This window comes from Labrus bergylta, chromosome 6, assembly GCF_963930695.1.
Source record: "Labrus bergylta chromosome 6, fLabBer1.1, whole genome shotgun sequence".
Classification (NCBI taxonomy): domain Eukaryota; kingdom Metazoa; phylum Chordata; class Actinopteri; order Labriformes; family Labridae; genus Labrus; species Labrus bergylta.
The window spans coordinates 19,580,674-19,593,872 of NC_089200.1; the positions used below are offsets into that span (position 1 = coordinate 19,580,674).

At 41.2% G+C, this 13,199-nt stretch overlaps 1 protein-coding gene and 1 long non-coding RNA gene across 3 annotated transcripts in view; both read right to left on the reverse strand.

Moving 5' to 3' along the window:
* Positions 1–13,199, reverse strand: part of ssbp4 (single stranded DNA binding protein 4) — an 81,919-nt gene that overhangs the window by 40,778 nt on the left and 27,942 nt on the right. The window lies entirely within an intron of this gene.
* Positions 6,570–10,706, reverse strand: LOC136179409 (uncharacterized). The gene is made up of 2 exons (XR_010666539.1): positions 7,706–10,706; positions 6,570–7,571 (listed from the first exon to the last, which is right to left on the reverse strand). It is a non-coding gene; the product is annotated as an uncharacterized lncRNA (long non-coding RNA).

The following is a 13,199-nucleotide window of genomic DNA, read 5'->3' on the forward strand; positions in this document are numbered from 1 at the left end:
AACTTCTGGTTTCATATTTCTCCCTCCTCCTCCCCAACTGCTGAAACTAAACCAAAGCCCTTGTGTGCACCTCTACGGTTAATAGACACATTATACTTGCTCTTCATGTTCAAAATTTCAAGAGATTAAAAATAGAAGTAAAAAAACAAATACAAATGACCTGCAGCCGAGAGAGACGGTGCTCGTTGAACTGATAAATTTGGCGTGGCCTCAGCCTGGGCGTTAACTTCACATGAAAGCTTTGTGAGTTTGAATGACTTTGACAAGATGGAGGAAAATTAGATTTTGATGTTTTTCAGAATAAAGAAGTAGAAAAATCAAACCAAGGACGTTTTTGTATTTCATCTTTGAAACACAGAACAGACTAATTGTCTGTTAATATCTGAAGAGTATCTATTCATAGACTTAGACAGACACATGCACAGAGGACAACTTGACGACAGATGGAAAGAAATTAGAGGCAAAGTAGCATTAATATTCCATCTCTTAATAACATACAAAGCCCCTCCCCCACCTCTGGCACCACACAGTCACACCCACACACTATATGCCCATATATGCGTGTGTGAGTGTGTGTGTGCGTGCCTGTGTGTGTGTGTGCGTGCCTGTGTGTGTATGTGTGTGTTTTTTAACTGTCCTGTCCTGGAAAGCATTGCTGCTACTTCCCAGACAAAAATTCTACAAAATTAAATGGCTCCCTTCCTCCCCCCTATTCTTCCTCTCCCTCCCTTCCCTCCTTTTTCTACCCCCCACCCCCAACCTGGTCTCCTTCCCCTTCCTCTCCCCCTCCCCTTCCTCTCACAACCCAACCCACCTACCAAGCCCCACTGCCCTCCAGCCCTGCAGCCTCGCAGCAAAGTAGAGAGCAATCCCTTGGTGGGTCAGCCAGATTAAACTGCCACTGTAATCCGCTTGGCTTTCACCTCCTTGTCCTCAACCGAAGAGAGAGGGGAGAGAAAGAGAGAGAGGGATGGAAAGGGAGAGAGGAGGGGTGAGTGGAGGAGTAAAAGGGCAGAAGAATGGAGAGAGAGAACGAGAGATGGTAGAGAAAACATAAGAAAGCATAGGACGAGAGAACAAGGGAGGGAGGGAGGGGAGCGAGAGAAAGAGAGGCAGAGGATGCAGGGGGGGAAGGGAGAGCTGGGGGAAGTATAGCAAAATGACAACAAGGGCATGAAGGGAGAAAAACAAGGAGTTCAGAAAAAAGGAGAGAAAGCCGTAGAAAGATAGAGAGAGAGAGAGAGAGAGAGAGAGAGAGAGAGAGAGAGAGAGAGAGAGAGAGAGAGGGGCAGTGCAGGGATGAATGAAAGGAGTGTGAAAAGGAGGAAGTGAATAATGAATCTCATAAAGGAAAGATATCAGGGACGAATAAGAGTCAAATAAAGCATGTTCCTAAAGGGAATGATGAAGGACAGTGGGGTAATCCTAGGGGCAGAGCTTCGGTGGCAAACATAATGAACCAAACAGGAAACTATGTAGAAGTACGCCCTCATTTTCATGTAATGATGAAATGTGTTTTGTATAAAAATTTGTAGGAAATGACACATGGCCCCTCATGGCCAATGAGCATGAGAGTGCCTCATCTTCTGATCTGGATAAGTTTAGGCAGACTGATTTAATAATGAATGAGGTCTGTGGTAAAATGTGCCTTTCGCACAAGTTTTGTTCAGATCTTAGAGATCAAACATGAAGTCAAATGAGTGAATGAGTGAGCCACGTGATGAAGTAAGCTCCTGTTGAAAGGTCAAAGTTATCAACCGCTTGTTTGGTTGTTTATAATTTTGTAATAGAGCATGCAAGTTGTGTGCTAGCATGGGTAACTCATGCATACATGTAAACAGATATAGTTTTCTGCTCTCTAGCAAAATTCTTTGTGATTTTAAAACCTCAACAGGTTTGAGTCACGCCATGCTAGCATTAGGATATTGAGAATTAACGTTGTCCACTCTTTTCACCTTTTTCATATATTTTTTGCTTGGTTTTTGTCTCCACCATAATATTTAATTATGTTAATATTTGGTGGGCAGCAGTTTAAGGCCCCACTGTTTTCAAAAGCTAAGAAAACTTACTCTTTAATATGACTTCTCTTTGGTTCCAAGTAGCGATGCAACAATACAGTCAGCCCACGGGCAATATGGACCTCGGTTTTTTGGTCACGGTTTTCAGTTCAGTTCTAATTGGGTGGTTTTTATTTTTATCAATTTTTGGGATTTTTAGGCAAATTTTACAGGAACAGTAAGGGGGGTAAAGGAAAAAAAATACAACTATCAAGTGTATTAACAATAAGGCAACAACTACTTCTTCATTTTACTTTTAACCAAAAATAAAAACCTGTGTAAGTAAGTTTGGTGTATTAGTGACAAGAATGCAGTGTTTAAGTAATGTAATGTAAAAATGTACAAATAAGAAGACATTTCAGTATTCTAAAATATATTTTTGTATATTTTTCACAGGTCATAAAGCATTGTGTTTAGTAACCTTGCTTCAAACGCTGCTTCTCCGTTCACTCTCACCCCATCCGCATCATCAGCTGGTGCCTGCGTGCAGCCTGCTAACGTTACAGCCTGCTGTAGTCTGTTGTTGTAAACTTTTAGCCAAACTCCATGTTTCCATTTGAGTAGGTGGTATGCGTAAACACTGTTTGCACAGACAGTCTTTTTTTTTTGTTTACCGCTTTCTCTTCCTTCTCTCGTTATACTAAACGCTGAAACCGAAACATCCACACACCACTGATTTGAAAGAGGACTGCGTTTCTTCATATGTGTGTATTGTTGGCAGTTTCATCAACTTTAGTGCATGGTGATGGGATATTAACTCGGTGGGGAGGCACACACAAACAGAGCCAATTCAGAGAGACATCCTTTGCATGGAAGCTCGTACCCAAAACCGTGAAACTGCAATTTACAAGCGCGCATTGAACAGTGGAGGCCGTACCGAAGCATTCAATATTATATTTAGCGTTGTTGTGGGCAGGACAGATGATCTGAAACTCTTCCCAAGGCTTTGATTAAACTGAAGACTGAAACACTTTCCAGTTAAAATTGTAAAAGTTTGAGCTGCACTCCGATTAACAGTTTGATACAACTATTAACATTGTTAACTTCATCCAACAAATCCTCCAAACTATGTAGAAACATACGAAAATGTACATTGCCCCGAATCTGGCATCCCTACAGTTGAGCTATGAAGGTTATTAAAGTTAGGGGAAGACCATGGTTGTGGTCTAAAGTAAAGCAGCAGTCTAAAATATTACAATCCAACACTTTATGCACCAAACTACCTACTTTGTGATTTGTTGGCTCTACATCAAACTTCCTTTGACTTGATTAACGAGTTATTGTATGGAAGAATAAAATGAAGAGACTATTTCACTCGGATGAATTATCATCATCATAAAATTCCTATGACTAATAGTTAAATCACATTAAGTCCAAAACACACAAAAAGTTTTCTCATCTAATAACTAAAGGCTGTGATGGTTGCTTTTTTCCTCCCTACAGTTAGCATGAGCCGCTTGATGAGCAACTCATCTATGTTAATGAAGTTAAACTGCAATTATGAATCTAATGGAAATAAGATAAACAAGTCCATTTGTGTGAGGCACAGTTTCAATAAGCAGTTGAGAGTATTACTACCCTCCAGTTATAGTCTGATTGCATGTAATTGCAGACACAAGTCCCAAACTGTGTATAAACATCAAGACAAAGTCCAACCTGCACCACAGTTTGAATGAACTGGAACTGCACCTTTCTTTTTTTTAATCACTATCAATTTCTAAAACTTTTGTGTGTGTGTGTGTGTGTGTGTGTGTGTGTGTGTGTGTGTGTGTGTGTGTGTGTGTGTGAGAACATGTCTGTTGGATATATGGTAAGACTGTTAAAGTGTGGAAAAGAAATAGAGTTAACAGGTATTCCCCTCCTCCACAACCCTAGCTGAGAGAGAGGGGTGACGATAGAGGGAGAGAACAAGTGAGAAAGAGAGAGAGGGAGAGGCAGGAAGAGGGAGGATATCCTGTGAGGAGCAGGCTATGATATACATAAGCGAGCAGGCCACTTCAAACAAGCAGGCCCCCTGCCCCAATAAAACCAGGGGAGCTGGAAGGAGAGGAAGACAGGGGAGGGCGAGAAAGACAGACATTTAAAGTTTTCATCAGACTTTCTAAATGTTTCCATCCATTATTGGGTTATTGGCAGAGAAATAATGATAACCACTGTTTACTGAAAAGAAAGTGTTTTCTTGCACTGTCACAGCTCTGAAAATGTTTTTGTTTTATTTGCTGAAACACACTGAACAGTAACACCTGAACAAATGCCTGAATCTCCCAAAATTAAAAAAGAAAATATTCAGCAGTTAAAACAAAACATTGATCAAAATTAGTTAAAATTAGGTTTATATTTGAATATTTGGGGAGGTTTTTGGACAGGGGATGGGGGGTTCTTAACATTTATTATAAGACATTAACACTATTTCGACCCTTTAGATATCTCCAGCAATCCTGTATTTATAAGTTATTTAAAGAAAAGTTGCAATCTTGAATCCAAACTAACTGAAAATTACCATAGAAGTTGAGAAGTCACACAAGCACATAAATGTGCACACACGTGGACACTCACAGCCACGTCGTTGCCCTACTACAAGTGATTGATGATTTCAGGAAAGGGCTCTTGGGCAGAGGAAGTCCAGTCTGGGTCAGACTTCATCGACACATCCAGGCATGAGCACCATCTGCATGCACTCACAAGTCTTACACCCGCTTATATGGTCTGCACCCCTTCAACACACACACAGGAACACACGCCTGTACTCATTTAGACATGTGATACGGTTCATGCTGTTTACTATATAATGTCTTTCCTCCCAGCAGCACTAGAGTGAGTAAAGGGGGTGCTGGTGGTGCTGGTGGTGCTGGTGGTGCTGCTGGTGGTGGTGGTGGTGGTGGTGGTGGTGGTGGTGATAGTGGTGGTGATAGTGGTGGTGATGGGGGATTGAGTCAAGGTGAGCAGAGCGAGTCGGCACACCGGCGCAGCATGCTCTCTTCAGTTTTAGGGCTCAGTGTGCCATTGTGGGCCAGCATGGGGCTGTCTTTGACAGCAACCATTACGACAAATAATTGAACAGCAAATGAAGACAAATGATATGATTGCAGCGCACGTTCCAGCAGTCAATCCGCTATCTAGGTGGTTCCCATTCAAAGCCATTGATCAGCTTTACAACCTAAGTAGCTGGCCAGGAAACTAAATGGTGGCGATCAATGCTATTTAACAGATTATTGACTGCTGACTGGTTGCCTGAGATCAAAATAGAGACAGGGGCATGAAGGAGTATGCAAATAGAGAAGAGGAATGAAAACACATGAAATTGGAATCCGTTCCTTTGCTTCAGTGGTGATAAACAGGGGAAAAAAACACTGAAACAGCAGAGAGTTAGGAGCGAGAGAGTGCATTTTTGTGTGTGTGCACCTGTATGTTGACGATCATGTGATTTTAATGGATGAAAGACAAAAGAAGGTGGAATGAAAGAAAGAAATAAAGATTAGTTTCTTGTTTCAGGCTTCTCGTGTGACCATGTGTCCTTTGTGAACCTCCGTGTTCACCATAAAAACTCTTCACATTAGTCGCAATTAAGTCAAAACTAGTACAAGTTTGCACCTCAGCAGAATCAGCCATTACATCCCGCTTCTCTTTGTTCAGATGATCCCTGATGGAGCTTTCAAGTGGCACACAAGCCGGCATGTAACAACAGCCGCTTGCACCGCAATTACATCCTTTTGACTGCATGCTCCTTCACGTGTGCTCATACTGTCTGTGTTTACAATGCACGAACCAGGCGTAAGCCATCCGTCAGCTTATCAGGCCTGGGGTATGAGAGGAAGGGTTTTGTGTCTGCTTGGTTTGAAAACCTTAGAGTGTTTTTGAGATCAGGGGCAGATTGAGACCCTTTGACTGGGGGGGCCCAACTGGGGCACTGACTTATAAAGGGCAGACATGAAGTTTGAGCACACACACAATGTGTTAATGTTGACATTAATCATTTTCTAATGTAACTTCTAACATTAGAGTATCACGCAGATGTTATGTTGCTTTGTATAGTTTTTAATTTAAAAAGTATCTCAGCGGTTTTGCAACATAAATATTCTTAGCTTGGTTCTTTTTAACTCAAAAGATGCCTGTCCAAAGTAATGATTTAAAGAACTAAGCAAAATGTGTCCTTCAAAGATCATAGTTTAAGTGGCCCTATGGGGTCAACCAAGGTCACCCCTTACTCGACCACGACCTAAATCAGGAGCCAATAGCAGCTCATCATTGTAAATATTAAAATCAATCCAGCCAGAAATGGAGATGTCGTGGGATGAAAGCAAGGAGAAAACCCACTCTGTGATTTTATGTGAGTGTAAATGTGTGTGTGTATGTGTGTGTGAATGGAATTGGGTTTTGGGTGTTTAAGTCTCCAAAAGTCTCAAACCACTGTAGTGTTTAATACACACCATACTGTGTTACTATGGTGACTGGGTGCAGCTCTGGGGCCTGAGTCATGAGGCTGCATGCTCTTGTGTTTACATGTTGTGTTCATGTGTGTGTGTGTGTGTGTGTGTGTGTGTGTGTGTGTGTGTGTGTGTGTGTGTGTGTGTGTGTGTGTGTGTGTGTGTGTGTGTGTGTGTGTGTGTGTGTGTGTGTGTGCTGTGTACAACATAAAAACAACTCTTGAAAATAGTTGTACCAGTTTCAGCTTAAATTTGGTCGCGGTCCAACTCTGTAACTTTGTGATTTTTTTCTCATATTTACTTTACAGTAAAACACTGTTTGTGCCATTAAACGTATAAAGTGGCCAAGCTTCAGTGACTCACTGTGTGCACGAGTGAGTGTGAATACAGACTAAAATATGGCTGAAGTCGAGAATCTGTGCTGGAGACTGTGTATAGTGTCTCCATGATTTCCTCTGTATGTATGTGTGTGTGTGTGTGTGCCTTTATGTGTGTGTGTGCGTGCGTGTGTGTGTGTGTTTGTGTGTACACACTCCCTTTGCCTTTCCTCAGTTCAGCAGAACCTCATTAATTCAGCAGGAATGGAAATCATTTCTGCGCAGAGTGCACAGGAGACAGAAAGAGATGGAGAGGAAGACGCGTGGAGGGATGGGGTGGTGGGGAGGGGGCCACAATGAATCCTGAAATTTCTTTATTTTTACTTTTTTGAAAATACTTCAATAAAAAATGGTGCTTTTGATAAATAGTACAGGGAATTTTAAGTATGTGTCACAAAGGGAATGCTACCGATACTTTAATACTATTTAATCAGACTTATATTTAATCATTTGGTTTACAACCCTTGAGAAATAACAAGTCTTTAATCTCTTGATTGAAATCTCATAAATTTTATACACAAACAAACAGACTGGACAAACAACCAAATATAGCAAACGTCCAGATGGATACATTAATAAAAAAGGTAATCTTCCTCATGTAGTTGCAAATAAGAGCCGACTCCATCCCATCCCTCTCTCCCCTCCTCCTGCCGTCTCTCCGTTTTGCAGCCCGCCACCAGACAATATGGAGCAGACAGTAATCTGGCCATGCACTGAGGAGATTACAGCATCCAGCAGAACAATCCAGAACAGAAGAGAGCAGCAGAGAGGAAGAGCCTCAGATCAGCCAAACCAAGTCAACACACAGGAATCTACAGTATATCCAACCAAACGGAGCTTCTCTCACCCTCCAGTAGAAACTGCTCTCTCTCTTTTCTCTCTCAGAGCGCCGGCCGGTCGAACACTCTCATTCAGTGAAAGCTGACCTTTTCAGAGAGCAGCGCAGTGCTGAGGATCCCTCTATTCCAAATGTCACTTTTTAAAGAAAATATCTGACAAAGTAAAGACAGATCAGGTAGCACAGAGAGGACATAGAAGAGAAACAATACATGTAGTATGAAAACATGTCCACACCTACAATGTAACTTCTAGTCCCTCTGATTTCCTTTTCTCTATGAATTCATATACATGAACACTGAGGTCTTAATATGTCCAAACAGTCACTAAATAACCAAACAGATGTGCTGCCCTATTTATTCAGTGAACTTAATCATGTGAGATATAAATAACTAATCTGAAGGCTTTCATCCTGACAGCAGAGCTGAGGTTGAAGTTCACACTTATCACTTGTGACTAAGGACACAAAGTGGATTTTATTTAATTTTCTGTCTCTCTCCGATGAATTAACCTTGAAGAGGGGCAGCCTATGACCCTGGGATGACCTTTAGGTCAGCTAGGTCAGTGTCGCTCACTCAGAGAAAGAAGGATTGCACACACACAGGCACATATATAGTGTACTTCTATTTTTAACTCTATTGTTTTTATGAAAGGTGCAACAGATAAGCTCTTAGTAACCAGTATACAAACATCTGGATAATGCAGTGTGATAATGATAATGGAATGCAAAATGATTACAGTGCTGTAACAATTTAATATTCAATATGGGTATAGGGTTCAATGTAGGGTCACTGGGTTAGTAATCATTTGTTGAGCTAGCAGTTAATTGTTTGATAATATGTCAAATCAAAGTCAATCCTCAGCAATGTCACTGTGTCAACATGCTGAAAAACTATTTCTTTCTTTGACTTCAAACTGAGATAATGTTGGCAGCTTTATAACTCGTGTCAATCGATCAATCAATTTATCAATTTTTATTTTAAATGTGCCAAATCACAACAAAAGTTATTTCATGTCTATTAACTTGTGCAGCAGGAGCTGACTGCACTCTTGGATAAGGTAAAACAGAAACCTCAAGAAGAACCAGACTCAGTGCCTCGCCTGCTTCATTTGTGTCATTTTCCTGACATTCTGATTTAATCAGTAAGTAGTACAGTCTCAAAGTCATCCCTCGGGTTGCTTATGTGCACTGTTACATGACCTGAGGTTGCATTTGGCTGTGGGTAAAAGTCCATGAAGTTCCTCTGGATGCTTCTGCAGTCAATGCAACACTGATAGAAGTACAAAACACAATAACTTCATTCACTGATTTGTTGAAACTAGATTGTAATTGGATTAAACATTTTATGTTTTCCCTCTAATGTCCTCACGCTGCTGTACTTTAAGTGTCTATGACTGACTGACTTTACTGATGGACAGATTCCTCACTTGATGCCATTGGCCACTTTTCACTTGAAGCTTGAACAGGATCTGTGGACTCGTGGGCGATGAATGGAGGGATTACAGTAAGGTTAGTCCCAGGGTTCCAAAGCTAAATCTGGCGAGAGACTCATCTGGGTAATGTAAAAATCCTCCAGCTCGATTTATGTTTGAGCGATCATAAGCTAGGAACGGCAATCTGGTCTCAATGGTTATGGATGATGTGCAACTAAACTGCTGCCCTTTCCTCAGCTGAACAAAGATCATTAACCAAAATACGTCGCAAACTCTTGCTGGACTTAAAGTCATTACTTCAGAACAATTATAACAAGGCTGTCATCACACAGCGCTCTCAGAATGTGACTATAAATGGCCGAGCTCATTTGGCCCACTTCTCTTTATTATTCATTAAAAAATCAATCTTTCCACTTGTACGCGGTCTTTAAGAGAAAAAGTATACAGAAGAGTGTTGTACAAACAAGGAAGAAAGATTGTGAAAATGTACAGTGGGAAGGAAAGAAAAGAAAATAAACAAGATGTGGACTCAAAACACTCATAAGAGAAGAGGAAGACAGGAAGTACTTCAGAGTGGACAGTTGGTTGTCCCTATTAACATTTGCATCTTAATCTTTTTTATGCTCCTTATTTTCTGCAAACATCATAATGCAGATTAAAAATAGAATTTGTCAATTCCTTTTTGTAGTTTTAAGAATGTTTCACAAGTACTTTTTGTGGTGACACTGCTACCCAATTCCCTTATTTATAGAGTAGTGTTGAGTTTAGGCGATGTGTGAAAGAATAAACCGGAAGAGAAAAGGGGAGAGAGGGATGAACAGATGAAGTGAGCAGCAATAAAACGAGCTGGTTCTCAAGTTGTATTGGTGGAGAAGGAGAAGATTTGAAGGAGCCAGGTGTGGTGGCAGCCTCAAAGGTAATCAGCGGGCCAATGGGGAGTCATTCTACTCACAGCGAACGGGCTGTCGAAGTACCTGGAATAAAAATAATCATTACACCACATTAAAGTCGCTGTCTGTAAATATACCCTGGGCAGCAGTAAACTAGCTCACTGCGGACCCTTCCATTAGGACAAGTGCACACCTTAATGCACACGTGTGAATATTCAAAATACACGCATGCAAATAAAACTGAATGCAAATATTACAGAGAATCGACGTACATCTTCCTGCACAAAAATCAAGGTCTCCATTGCTGATTCTGTGTGTATCCCGTCATGACAAAGACTTTTAACGGAAACAAGCGGTTCTCCTGATATAACTGAACCAGCTCAAAGCACATTCATTATCCCCCCTACTATAACTTATAAGTGTTATTTTAGCAACAGAAACCCAGACAGAGGCTCTCTCACACATTTATTCTGCCTCTCAGTGTTGCTGCCTTTGGAAAATGGGGATTAAGTCTACATTTAGGAGAATTTGAATTGCAAATAAGGCTTTGTAATTGTTTTAGTCTTTAATCCTTGCAAGGAGGGCCTCAGTGTAATGCAAAGTTGAGACGGGCGAAACATCTCAGGCATTCATCTGAGGAAGGACTGTGTTTGTTTCACCACTCGGTTCAATGAGACTTAATAAGCAGGGTGTGTCAGTGTCCACACACTGACACAAGTACATATGCATATACACACAAACACAAGCTTAAACACACTCCTGCACACGCGCTGCACCTCATGGGCTCATTGATAGTGCAGCCAGTTTATTTTGGTTGTGAGTTTGGGTGCCCAGCTGGTACTTGAGACTGGTGGACTGGCAGACAGCAGACATACACACACACACACACACACACACACACACACACACACACACACACACACACACATTCAGAGACACACACACGCTGCCAGGGACACACTGTGCCAGGCTGCAACGATTGCCAGAAACAAGCCTGCCCGCTGCCACACAGAGAGGCAGAGGCAAAGAAAAGAGGGCAGGACAAAGTGTGTCTGACTGTGTGAGATGGAAAAAGATTGAACGAGTGGACAAAGACATGAGGAAGAAAAAGAAAAGGAGTGAGTGACTTTTAGGGAAAAAAAAGTTAAACAGCGATAAAAGAAAGAAACAACTCTAGAGTGTGGTGCAGGAAAGCAGCACAGACTGACTGACTGATGTGAAGTTTCTCATTAATTAAGTAAGCAATTTAAAGCTACTGCATTTGCATTCCTATTAAAAACCTGTGTAATCTTATGAAAATGGTATTGTTACTACGACGGTTGCAAAAACAAGCATGCATCAAGTACAGAGTCTCTTTTCCTGCCTCTATAACGGGTGACAATCTTGTAATATTGTAAATCCTGTTAAATCCTTCGTCTCACTGCCTTAAAAGTTCTTACTTCACCTCCACATGACGTCCCTGTTCTTCCTGTATTCCACTTGCACACTCTGCCAAACACTTCATGCACATGTGCAACAGGATGCAATCAAGCCCTCCCTTAAAATCAAACCTTTCTCGTATTACATTCAATACAGCAGCTCCAGTATGAGTAAATTGAATTCAGAGACTTGGTGTAAAAAATAAAAAAATAAAAAAAGAATATGGTGTCTCAACTCCCAAAGTGAACCAAGAGGAGTGTGTGTTTAAAGATAAGTTTCACTCTCTGGGACCTTCCTAACAATTCTTGTAACCATCACCACTGTTTAAGGTATAATGAGGAACGGCAGCAATGGAATGTTGCTCCAAGATCTGCACTGGGAAGAGAGAACAGGGAGCTCTTTTTTTATTTGATTCAAACTTATTTTAACCAGGAAAAAAACTTGTTGAGATTAAAAATAGGCCCGACTGATGTGTGATTTTTGGGGCGGATATAGATATCAATATTGGGGAGAAAAAAATCTCAATATATTGGCTGATATCTTTCTTTGATCGATGTTCGATCTGTTTAAACTAATTTATCGCATTGATCCCTCACATGCAGTTATCAAACACTCTGGGGAAAAAAAATACAGAATAACAAACACAAGATGGTCATTCAACTGGAAAGTAACCATGCATGTACTATCATCCCCGTTTCACACTCTGGATAGTGATAATGCTTTTTTTTTAAATTCGTATAGCATACACCCCTGGTAATAGGCCGAAAGAGATCTGCTAGTGTAATGCAATGACACTTTAATGAAATGCTATCTCACCGGTGAAAGATAATCTCGTAATATCGGCGCATATCTGCAATAAAATTAGCCGAAACCAATAGTTCCTCGATAAGCCAATATTGGACGATATTATCGCCTGGCTGATTAATCGGTGCGGCTCTAAAAATAAAATATAAAAAATCTATTTTTCAAGAGTGTCCTATGTGCGTGTGTACAAGTGAAAGCACAGTGCAGGAGATGCAGGCTTGGCAGAGAAAACACCATCGACACAAACACCCTCCTGTACAAAAGGTCGCCCCCGTCCTTTCAACTCTCCCTGAACAAATTGCTAACGACAAATCTCTTCAGTAAACCGTTTACAGTAGAGGCAAACAAGTGATGAATGTTGTTTTTTTTAATTATTGAACCATAATTTAATTCCCGAAAATGTCTACAATAAAACAGGAATTGGCAGCATTCAGCCGAGAGTTTCACTGGGAGAGATAAACAAATGCCCCCCCGAGGAGTTTCCACTATTTCCAAGAACGTAGTATTCATTTCAAGCATTAAATTTTATGGATGATGATGCTGCAACTAAGAGGGCATTCAAGGGTAACTGGGTTAGGGAAATTAAACAGGACTGAGCTGGAAATCTACATGTGTGTGTGAGCAGGGGGGGGGCTGACTTTGCTCAGGTGGATTCATGAAATTTATGCTGCTCTGGCTAGCAAGATGCAATGCTTTCCTTAGCACCAAAACTCAGATAAAACTGTGAAAAATGCAGACTTCAAAGAGTCCCCAGTGACTTCAGACACCTTTCTTCCCGCAGGCTGACACATCTTCCTCCCTTCCTCCTACTCTCTCGCCGCTCTCTGTCTCTGTCCTCGGTTTGTCGTCTCCATATGTCTGTCTTCATGTCTGTCTCTGTCAAACACAGATCCAGGAGCTCCTTGCTTGCAGAGTCGAGATCAAATGCTACACCTTGGCACATTTTAAAGCTTGCCC